Consider the following 9,290-nt stretch of genomic DNA (forward strand, 5'->3'; position numbering starts at 1 on the left):
TCTCTCCCCACATCAGATATGCAATCAATTATAGACAAATGTAAAGATATTCCCAAAGTTTAATTTATTAATCAATGAGTTAGTAAATCCAAGATCCAGGAGCTGATCCTGATATACAGGCCATGGCGGCAAGCTGCTTACTGGCTTTTTTCTCATGACTTGTTCAGTATCTCTTCTTATAGAACCCAAGACCAGCTGCCCAGGAATGGCAACACCCACCACGGCTGGGCCCTTCTTTATTGATCACTAAATAAGAAAATATCTTAGAGCTGGATCTCAACTAAGGCTCCTTCCTCTCTAAGGACTCTAGCTTGTGTCAAGTTTACACACGCATATCATCATAGAACCTTCATCTGGTGATGGATGGAGATAAAGACAGAGACCCACACTGGAGCACTGGACTGAGCTCCCAAGGTCCCAATGAGGAGCAGAAGGAGGGAGAACATGAGCAAAGAAGTCGGGACCACGAGGGGTGCACCCACCCACTGAGACAGTGGAGCTGATCTATTGGGAGCTCACCAAGGCCAGCTGGACTGTGACTGAAAAAGCATGGGATAAAACTGGACTCTCTGAGCATGGCGAACAATGAGGGCTGATGAGAAGCCAAGGACAATGGCACGGGGTTTTGAACCTACGTAATGTGCTGGCTTTGTGGGAGCCTAGCCAGTTTGGATGTTCACCTTCCTAGAAATGGACGGAGAGGGGAGGACCTAGGACTTACCACAGGGCAGGAAACCCTGACTGCTCTTTGGACTGGAGAGGGAGAGGGAGAGGAATGTGGGAGGGGGAGAAGGGTGGGAGGAGGGGGAGAAGGGTGGGAGGAGGGGGAGGGAAATGGGAGGCTGGGAGGAGGTGGAAACTTGTTTTTTTTTCTCCTTTTCTCAATAAAAAAATGGAAAAAAAAATAAACACACACACACACACACAAAAAAAAAAGATGTAAGAGTTAGCCAATAAGAAGCTAGAGCTAATGGGCCAAGCAGTTATTTAAATAATATAGTTTCTGTGTGATTATTTTGGTTCTGGGTGGCCAGGATGAACAAGCAGCCTCCCTCAACGTTTTTATGCCATGTTCAGGGAATACCTGTGGGAAGGCCTGCTCTTTTCTGAAATAAAACAACGAAGTGGATCTTGGGAAGAAGGGAGAATGGAGGGTGACTGGAAAGTGTAGAGGGAGGAGAAACTGTTGTCAGGTTGTAATGTATTAGAGAAGAATATGTTTTAATTTTCAAAGTAATAAAAGTGACTTGAAACATTAAAAAAAGAAAAAAAGAAAAAAAAAACAGTCATTACACTTTCCAAGTAAAAAGCTAATCATTTACCAGCAAATAAAACTAACATTATCATATTTGTGTTGATGGGAAGGGAGGCTTTTTTTTAGCTCATGTTCTTGTCTGAGTTCTGTTGATTATCATAAATCTCAGAATCTCAGAACACTCCTTGGGAATATCTATAGACTAATTCTGAGCCCTGGGTTATTCAATAAATCATTAATCTTTGTTTAATTGCTCAAACCTCACATAAATAAATACATATTAATTTATTAATAAACCCAAAAAGTAATATCAAACGTGCTAAAAAGTTACCTCATGCCATTACATCTTAAAGCACTCATTTGATATAAAGACATAAATTTTATGACTATAAAATATTTTATTCTAACGTGTAAATATTTGTGTGGTTAAAGAGAAACAAAAATAATATAATGAATATGTTGCTTCTGTTCTATTAAAGAAATGGTTGATAATTGAAAAAGGAAAGTCTTGATTCTTTGTAGAATGAAGATAATTTTCTGATTCAATGTTCATGATACTAATCACACTTAAATATGCTGACTGTGGTGAAAATTTGACGAAAAAGTAGCAATGGTTATGAACTTTTAAAAAGTTTACTTACAATTCAACACTATCCATAAAACCACATATACTATGCACCAACTAGAAAGTAAGAATGTATTTTAACTGTCAAAAGGCATGAACAAGACAATATAAAATAAATGTATATTCCTTTGCATTTACTACATGTGAAAACTTTAGCAAGTCTCTTAGTTTCTAAGGAAAAGTGTAGCAGTAATTGCAGCATTCTGAAGAAATACAGAAAATAGAATTTACTTAGTCATTGATTATGAATTTAACTCTTGTCCAGAATCTGAATTGCACTATTGAAGAACATATCCTGATCCCCATGAGGCTTCCCTCACCATTGAAAGATGTGACAAAGCACACATGCCTCAGTCCATCTCTTCACTCAAACATGTTCCATTGCATTATGGTATCTGCATTCAAGTTAATCTTAACAATATTTGAAATATGAATTTCTTTGATATAGCTTCATATATAATTATAAATTTACAATGCTATATTGTGCTAATTCTATTAATGAGGCATTTATTTTTGCTTTAAAATAAAAGGATGAATAAACCTATTGTTTCTCTTGTGGAGCTGAGTTATTGTCAATGGAGTTTCAAATAGGGAAAGTTCTGATGTTCACTTATGCATCAGAATAAAAATATTTGAAAGAAATCACATGAGAAGAAAATATTGCACTGGTGCTGCAAAGTGTTTTCTTTTTTTTATAACTATCATGGAAATGACATGTTTTTTTCCAGTCCATTTTCCCTAAGCTGTATTCTAGTCCCACATTATTTAACTTGCTTCCATTCCTTTCTGTACCAGTCTGCTCGGTGTCTTCTTTAAGCTATTAAAACAACGAATATTTTTGCCATGATGTGTTGAGGAAAGTGTTTCTTTCAGAAGACTCAAAATGCTTTTCCTAGGTCTTCCAAACCTGTGCCACACACATGAATAAAATACTGAAAACTCAGTCATATCTTGCCTAGTCAACCAATAACTGGAATATCTTATATGTAGAAAATTTTCAACAAATAAACTTGGGAAAATGACAGCTTTTCATATCCATAAAAACACGGTTGTTATTATGGTTATGGAATATGACTAATCTGAGAATATGGTATTTAAGTAATTTGCCTGTTTGATCTTGCTACCTCTTACAATATAAAAGTAAAAGGAAATTAGGCACATAACAGAAAACCATACTTATATGCAGAAATAATTTGGGGTTCTAATACTAACTTGTCTTATTCTTTAGCATCTCGTACATAATTCTAAAATTATAATATGCAATGACATTCTAGCTGCACTTTGCGAGAGCTTGTAGAAAAAATTTCCATATGAACTTCAGAAAATAAGAGTCTCAATGAAGTAGAAATTTAAGTAGCATTTATATTCTTCTATATTATTACTATAAAAATATGTTTACCAAATGTGACAGTATTAGAAGTAACATTAAATTTACCTCTAATTGTACATAATATAAAAAAATGAGTTTCAAATTCTTAAAAAATGTTATCCACTTTCTTGCTACCATTCATGCGAAAAATAATTTTATTTACTTGGTTTAAAAAAATACAGTATTTATAAAGGTACCATATTATAAGAGCAATTTTCATTTGAATTTTATTTCACTTTTTATAATAATAAAAATCATTGATACAAGTTAATATACCAACAGACGATAAGTAGTGGTATTTAAGATGTTGTTTTATCTGCAGCACATTAAGTGCCTCCACTCATGTAAACATACTTGGTATTACATTGACACTTTTTTCCTTTCAGTTCCATTTCTTTTAGCAATAATATTCCATATGCATGATGTTTTGATGCTCTCCTTCATGGAAATTGATGAAGTATAAGTGTCCTGAAATCAAGCAGTTTAGAATTATTGTGTTTAGAAAGATAAATGAGCAGTGATCCTTACTCCCTTCTATGCCAGCTGAAGTTGAAAAGCCCTAAATTTTGAGTTTGGTTTATACAAACTGCTTCACAGCACATGCAAGTGGAATCATTACTTTAAGAATGCATTCTGAAGAAAAACTTTTCAAAAATAATGATCGAGGAAAGAAAGAGTGGCAGGTGGATAAGACAACTGTCTGGCACCATAATGCTATTTTTATAAGCAGTATAAATAAAAAATGCAGTCAGCATTTGATTTTTTTTGTCACATTTCCAACAGCAGATTAGATTACGTTTCTTGCACTGAATAAATGAACTAGAACAGGATGTGAAGTGCCTAGGAAGGCATAGACTGACTGGCATGCCTCTTACAGACTGGAAAAGGGAAAGGAAGGATAGTTTGACTAAGTTTACTTTTCAATCTTTTGTTTCATTTCAAATTTTAATTACTCTTTTGTTTCTGTCCCTCCAGTTACCACTGGACTCAGAACATTAGATAGCCATTTTATCTCATTGGAGTGATGAAGGATAACATGTATTGGGTTTATCAAGTGCAACGAGATAGGAAAAGGGCCTATTTTCCTTATTTCAGGCCTCAAGTTTACTGTCCTAATACTCTGTGTAACATAACTCTATTTAGAAATGCAGATCTGTGGAGTGGAAAATGAGATTCTTCACTAAGAATCCTAATGTACAGGTAAATATTAAAAAAAAAACATTAGAGTATTTAGCAAACTATGCATTTATTTTTTACATGTTGAGAAGTTACAAATTTTTATCCTAAAGCAAATGAATGATGAGGGAGGGGGACTTGATTGGGGGAGGGGGAGGGGAAATGGAAGACAGTGGCAGGGAGGAGGCAGAAATCTTTAATAAATAAATAAAAATAAATAAAAAAAAAACAAAGCAACAGCAACAACAATAAAAGAACTTAAAACCGTGAAACTGTTACACTCATGAGAACAAACACAAGGCTATAATTCATTGCAACTGTTAGTATGTTGATTTGAGTGAGAAGAGCCCCAAGAAAATGTTACTACTTGGACCCCAATTGATAGAACAGGTTGAGAAGAATTCAGAGATGTATCCTTTTAGGAGGAGCTGTGTCACTAGGGGTGAGCTTTGATTTTTCCAGAGTCCTATGCTACCCAAAACTCTCTCCCTTGACCTAGTTGCCCAATGTTTGTGGATCAAGATGTGATTGATCAAATGTTACTCCAATGTACCAAAATGTGGTTTAACCTTCTGAAACCATGAGCCAAACTAACCTATTTCTGGAAAAAGAGTTACCATAGTCATGGTGTTTAATCATAGAAATGGTAAAGTAGCTAAGACAGGCAAACAGTTGATTCTTTGCATTTGACCTTAAAAACATAGGACATAAAGTCCTATAAAGGGGATTACATAAAAAAAATCAGGTAATGAAATTCTGCAACGTTAGTGTTACATATTTTTTACAAAATATGCATTAAATGTAAACATTACTGTTTTATTATAGAATATCATAAATGTTTACATATACTAAAAGATATATAAAACACACTTTATAAAGCATCAGTTATAGATGATAATTCTCTTTTAGTATACTAAGCAATTTAAATATGTAAATAGGATTCACTCTATTATATACTATCTTGTTTTATTTTAGTATCTTCATTATTTTATTCTCTGCTTCCCTAATGTCAAATCCTAGAATATTTATTCATATATTCTTTATTCCCTGATGACAGGGAATGCTGCACCTGGCTATGCTGTATTTCTAAGATGATGCCTGTATTAGGACATTGGCTAAATATTAAAATTATGCTCAAAATTCTATTTTACTGAATATAATTTAAAACTTTGTCTACATTTTGAAATTAAAGTACGGACCTGACACTCCTCCATAAAACAATTATTTTTCCAACTAAAGATTTCTTTCCAGCATTTATTACCCAGTCAGATAGTTGGTTAAATGTATCTGAGAATTCCCTGTCAATAAGGCTCACCAATCAACACAGACAGCATGTTAGCTTACCTTTTCACAACTGTCATATGGAGGGTCACTGCATAATTGATGTTCTACATCAGATGTGTTGTTGAATATTATCATGATGCCTTCATCATTGATTAGCAATTTTACCCTTAAGTAAATGTCAATTGGATATCTATTAGATAAACTCTTTCTGATTGGTTTTGGGTATATTATCTATACCTGTTTTCTATTTATTTAAAATTATTGTCTGTGGGTTGTTGTGAGTGTGGGAATGAACATACCATGGTAAGTTGTAGTGGTCAGAAGACAACTTTTAGAAGATGGTTCTCTCCTTCTACTACAGATTCTGGGAACAGGTCATGTTGATGGAATTTTCATGGTAAGCACTTTTGCCTACTAGGACATCTCACAAACCCTATATTATTCTTATTTAATGCATATTAATTCAAATTCCCTCCATGTTTACAATATTTGTAAATTTTAGAAGTGACATTTTTCTTTAAGTTCTAGGTGAAAATCTCAATTGTTTTATTTCATTTTTTACCATAAAATAGGTAAACAAATGCATAACGCTACCTTGGTGCAAAGATAAATGAACCTCTAATTGGGACCTCCTGGTTTACAAGCTTTTGCCATTTAACATATTATCAGGCAGTGGGTGATTTTTGAAACGTTCAAATAGGATGCTGTGATTCATGTTATTCTTGGTGTCTAATCATTATCTGTGAAATTTAACAATGGGAAACTCCAGAATTAAGTAGAGTGATCATGCTTGGAAAGACTGTTTAAAATAATATCATTTAAAATAGTATCATTTTTAATTTTGCCCTCTATAAAGAAATATATAACATTTGTGATAGGTGCTTCAATACAGGTTTAGTTATAAAAAGAAAATGAGGGAAGAAGAATCTGAATAAATAATAAGAGAACAAACTACCTTTGCCTTTTGAAACACCATGTTATGTTGTTATGGGATCAATGTCACAGAAAAAAATGGCTGGAGGAAACCTGAATCAGCATGAAATAAGATATTTTGAGGGTTATTGAACACTGTTCATTTTTCTGGAAATGGGACAAGGTTATTTAGCACAGGTGTCTTGGTAATTGTGATGCATTGGCAGAATTAGTCATGTTCAATGGTCCTCAAACTTGCTCTGTCACCTGAATGTAAAATGGTCTAGCATTAATACAATGATATCTGAAGAAAAACATATACTATGAAATTAAGCTCAGGATCTATTTTTGCTTAAAGAACCCTTCTTGTTAAATAAAAGTGTGCCCCCAAAAAAACTTTTTTTTCTTCTGAAAAAGTTAAATAAATAAAAGGTACAGAAAATGTGAGAGAATAATCCTAAGCTCTCTTCAAATTAGAGGAGAAATAACACTTACAAAATAAATCAATTTTGAAGATCGCAATATAGTAGAAAGAATATTTCTGATGATCAAAGAGCATCCAGCTTTAGAAGCTGAACATGCTCTGAGAGAAAGTGTGTGCATCAATCTGTGATACACAGTTAAGTAGGTCTGCAGCCAGCCAATTATTTGTGACATTCATGAGAGTATCCCAATAATTCTAGCAATTGATCAAAGGACTAAAAGTTCATGGAATATATATAAAAATGATATTTATCAACATGTCAGCATTCATTACTTTTAAATTTCTCAATTCAAAAGAATTGCTGAAATAACCATAACATAAAATTAGAAGATGGTTACATTTAATTACATTTTTAAAATAAACTACAGTTGGAGCTACAAAATATAATAAACCATAAGATTCATCAAACACATGGATGTTTTGCAAAAAATTTAACAATGAATTATCTTGTGAAAATTAAGATAAATCTTTAAATAATGAATTACTTTAAATTAATATTTGACATAAATTAGCAAGTATTACATATAGTTATACTTTATGTGTCATAGAAAAAATGTATATCATATAAATAAACTGAAAAAAATCATATGATCATTTCATTAGATGCTGAAAAAGCATTTGACAAAATTCAACATCCCTTTATGATAAAGGTCTTGGAGAGATTAGGGATACAAGGGTCATACCTAAATATAATAAAAGCTATTTACAGCAAGTTGACAGCTAACATCAAATTAAACGGAGAGAAACTCAAAGCTATCCCACTAAAACCAGGAACACGACAAGGCTGTCCACTCTCTCCATACCTCTTTAATATAGTGCTTGACATTCTAGCAGTAGCAATAAGACAACATAAGGGGATCAAGGGGATTCGAATTAGAAAGGAGAAGTTAAACTTTCGTTATTTGCTGATGATATGATAGTATAAATAAGCGATCCCAAAAACTCCACCAACGAACCCCTACAGCTGATAAACACCTTTAGAAACATGGCAGGATACAAGATCAACTCCAAAAAATCAGTTGCCCTCCTATATACAAAGGATAAAGAAGCAGAGAGGGAAATCAGAGAAGCATCACCTTTCACGATAGCCACAAATAGCATAAAATATCTTGTGTTAATTCTAACCAAGGAAGTGAAAGATCTATTTGTCAAGAACTTTAAGTCTTTGAAGAAAGAAATTGAAGAGGATATCAGAAAATGGAAGGATCTCCCTTGCTCTTGGATTGGGAGGATCAACAAAGTAAAAATGGCAGTTCTACCAAAGGCAATCTATAGATTCAATGCTATCCCCATCAAGGTCCCATCAAAATTCTTCATAGATCTTGAGAGGACAATAATCAACTTTATATGGAAAAGCAAAAAACACAGGACAGCCAAAGCAATCTTATACAATAAAGGAACTTCTGGAGGCATTACTATCCCTGACTTGAAACCCTATTACAGAGCTACAGTATTGAAAACAGCTTGGTATTGGCATAAAAACAGAGAACTCGACCAAGGGAATAGAATAGAAGACCCAGATTTTAACCCACAATCCTATGAACACTTGGTTTTCGATAAAGGAGCTAAAAGTATACAATGGAAGAAAGAAATCATCTTCAATAAATGGTGCTGGCATAACTGGATATCAACCTGTAGAAGAATGAAAATAGATCCATATTTTAATGTCTATTTCTAAGAGGTAACAAGAGCAATGGCAAATTCCTCAGTTCTTGGAGACTCTGTGGTTTTCTAATTAAAAAAAAAACAATGGATTACATTCCGTATTTGTATTTTTTTAATGTTTGTGAATATAAAACATTCATATAATGTCCTTTGATTAAATCAATCACGCTTCACAGTCACAATTCAGGAGGAGTCATACTTTCAAGGATATTTTATCATTCAGTTTAGTTTCAGCTATTCCAGAAAATTTTATTTCTATATAAGTGTTCAGGTTTCTTTTAAAAATAACTATGAAGAACTGCATTGGAAAATTCAAGGGATTATATTGAATCGCTATTTTACTTTTGGAACCTCAATCATTTGTAAAATATTAACCCTACTAATCCCTGAGTGTAGTAGTTATGTCTCTCAGTATCATGATTGATTGCTTTTATTTGCTTATTAAATTTTTCATTATCTAAGTCTTTAATTTCCATGATTATTTTTATTTCACGATTAATTTAAGCCTATTGTTAATGGA

This window comes from Microtus oregoni, unplaced genomic scaffold (genome assembly GCF_018167655.1).
Source record: "Microtus oregoni isolate MIOR12 unplaced genomic scaffold, Mior012 000013F_ref0000133, whole genome shotgun sequence".
Classification (NCBI taxonomy): domain Eukaryota; kingdom Metazoa; phylum Chordata; class Mammalia; order Rodentia; family Cricetidae; genus Microtus; species Microtus oregoni.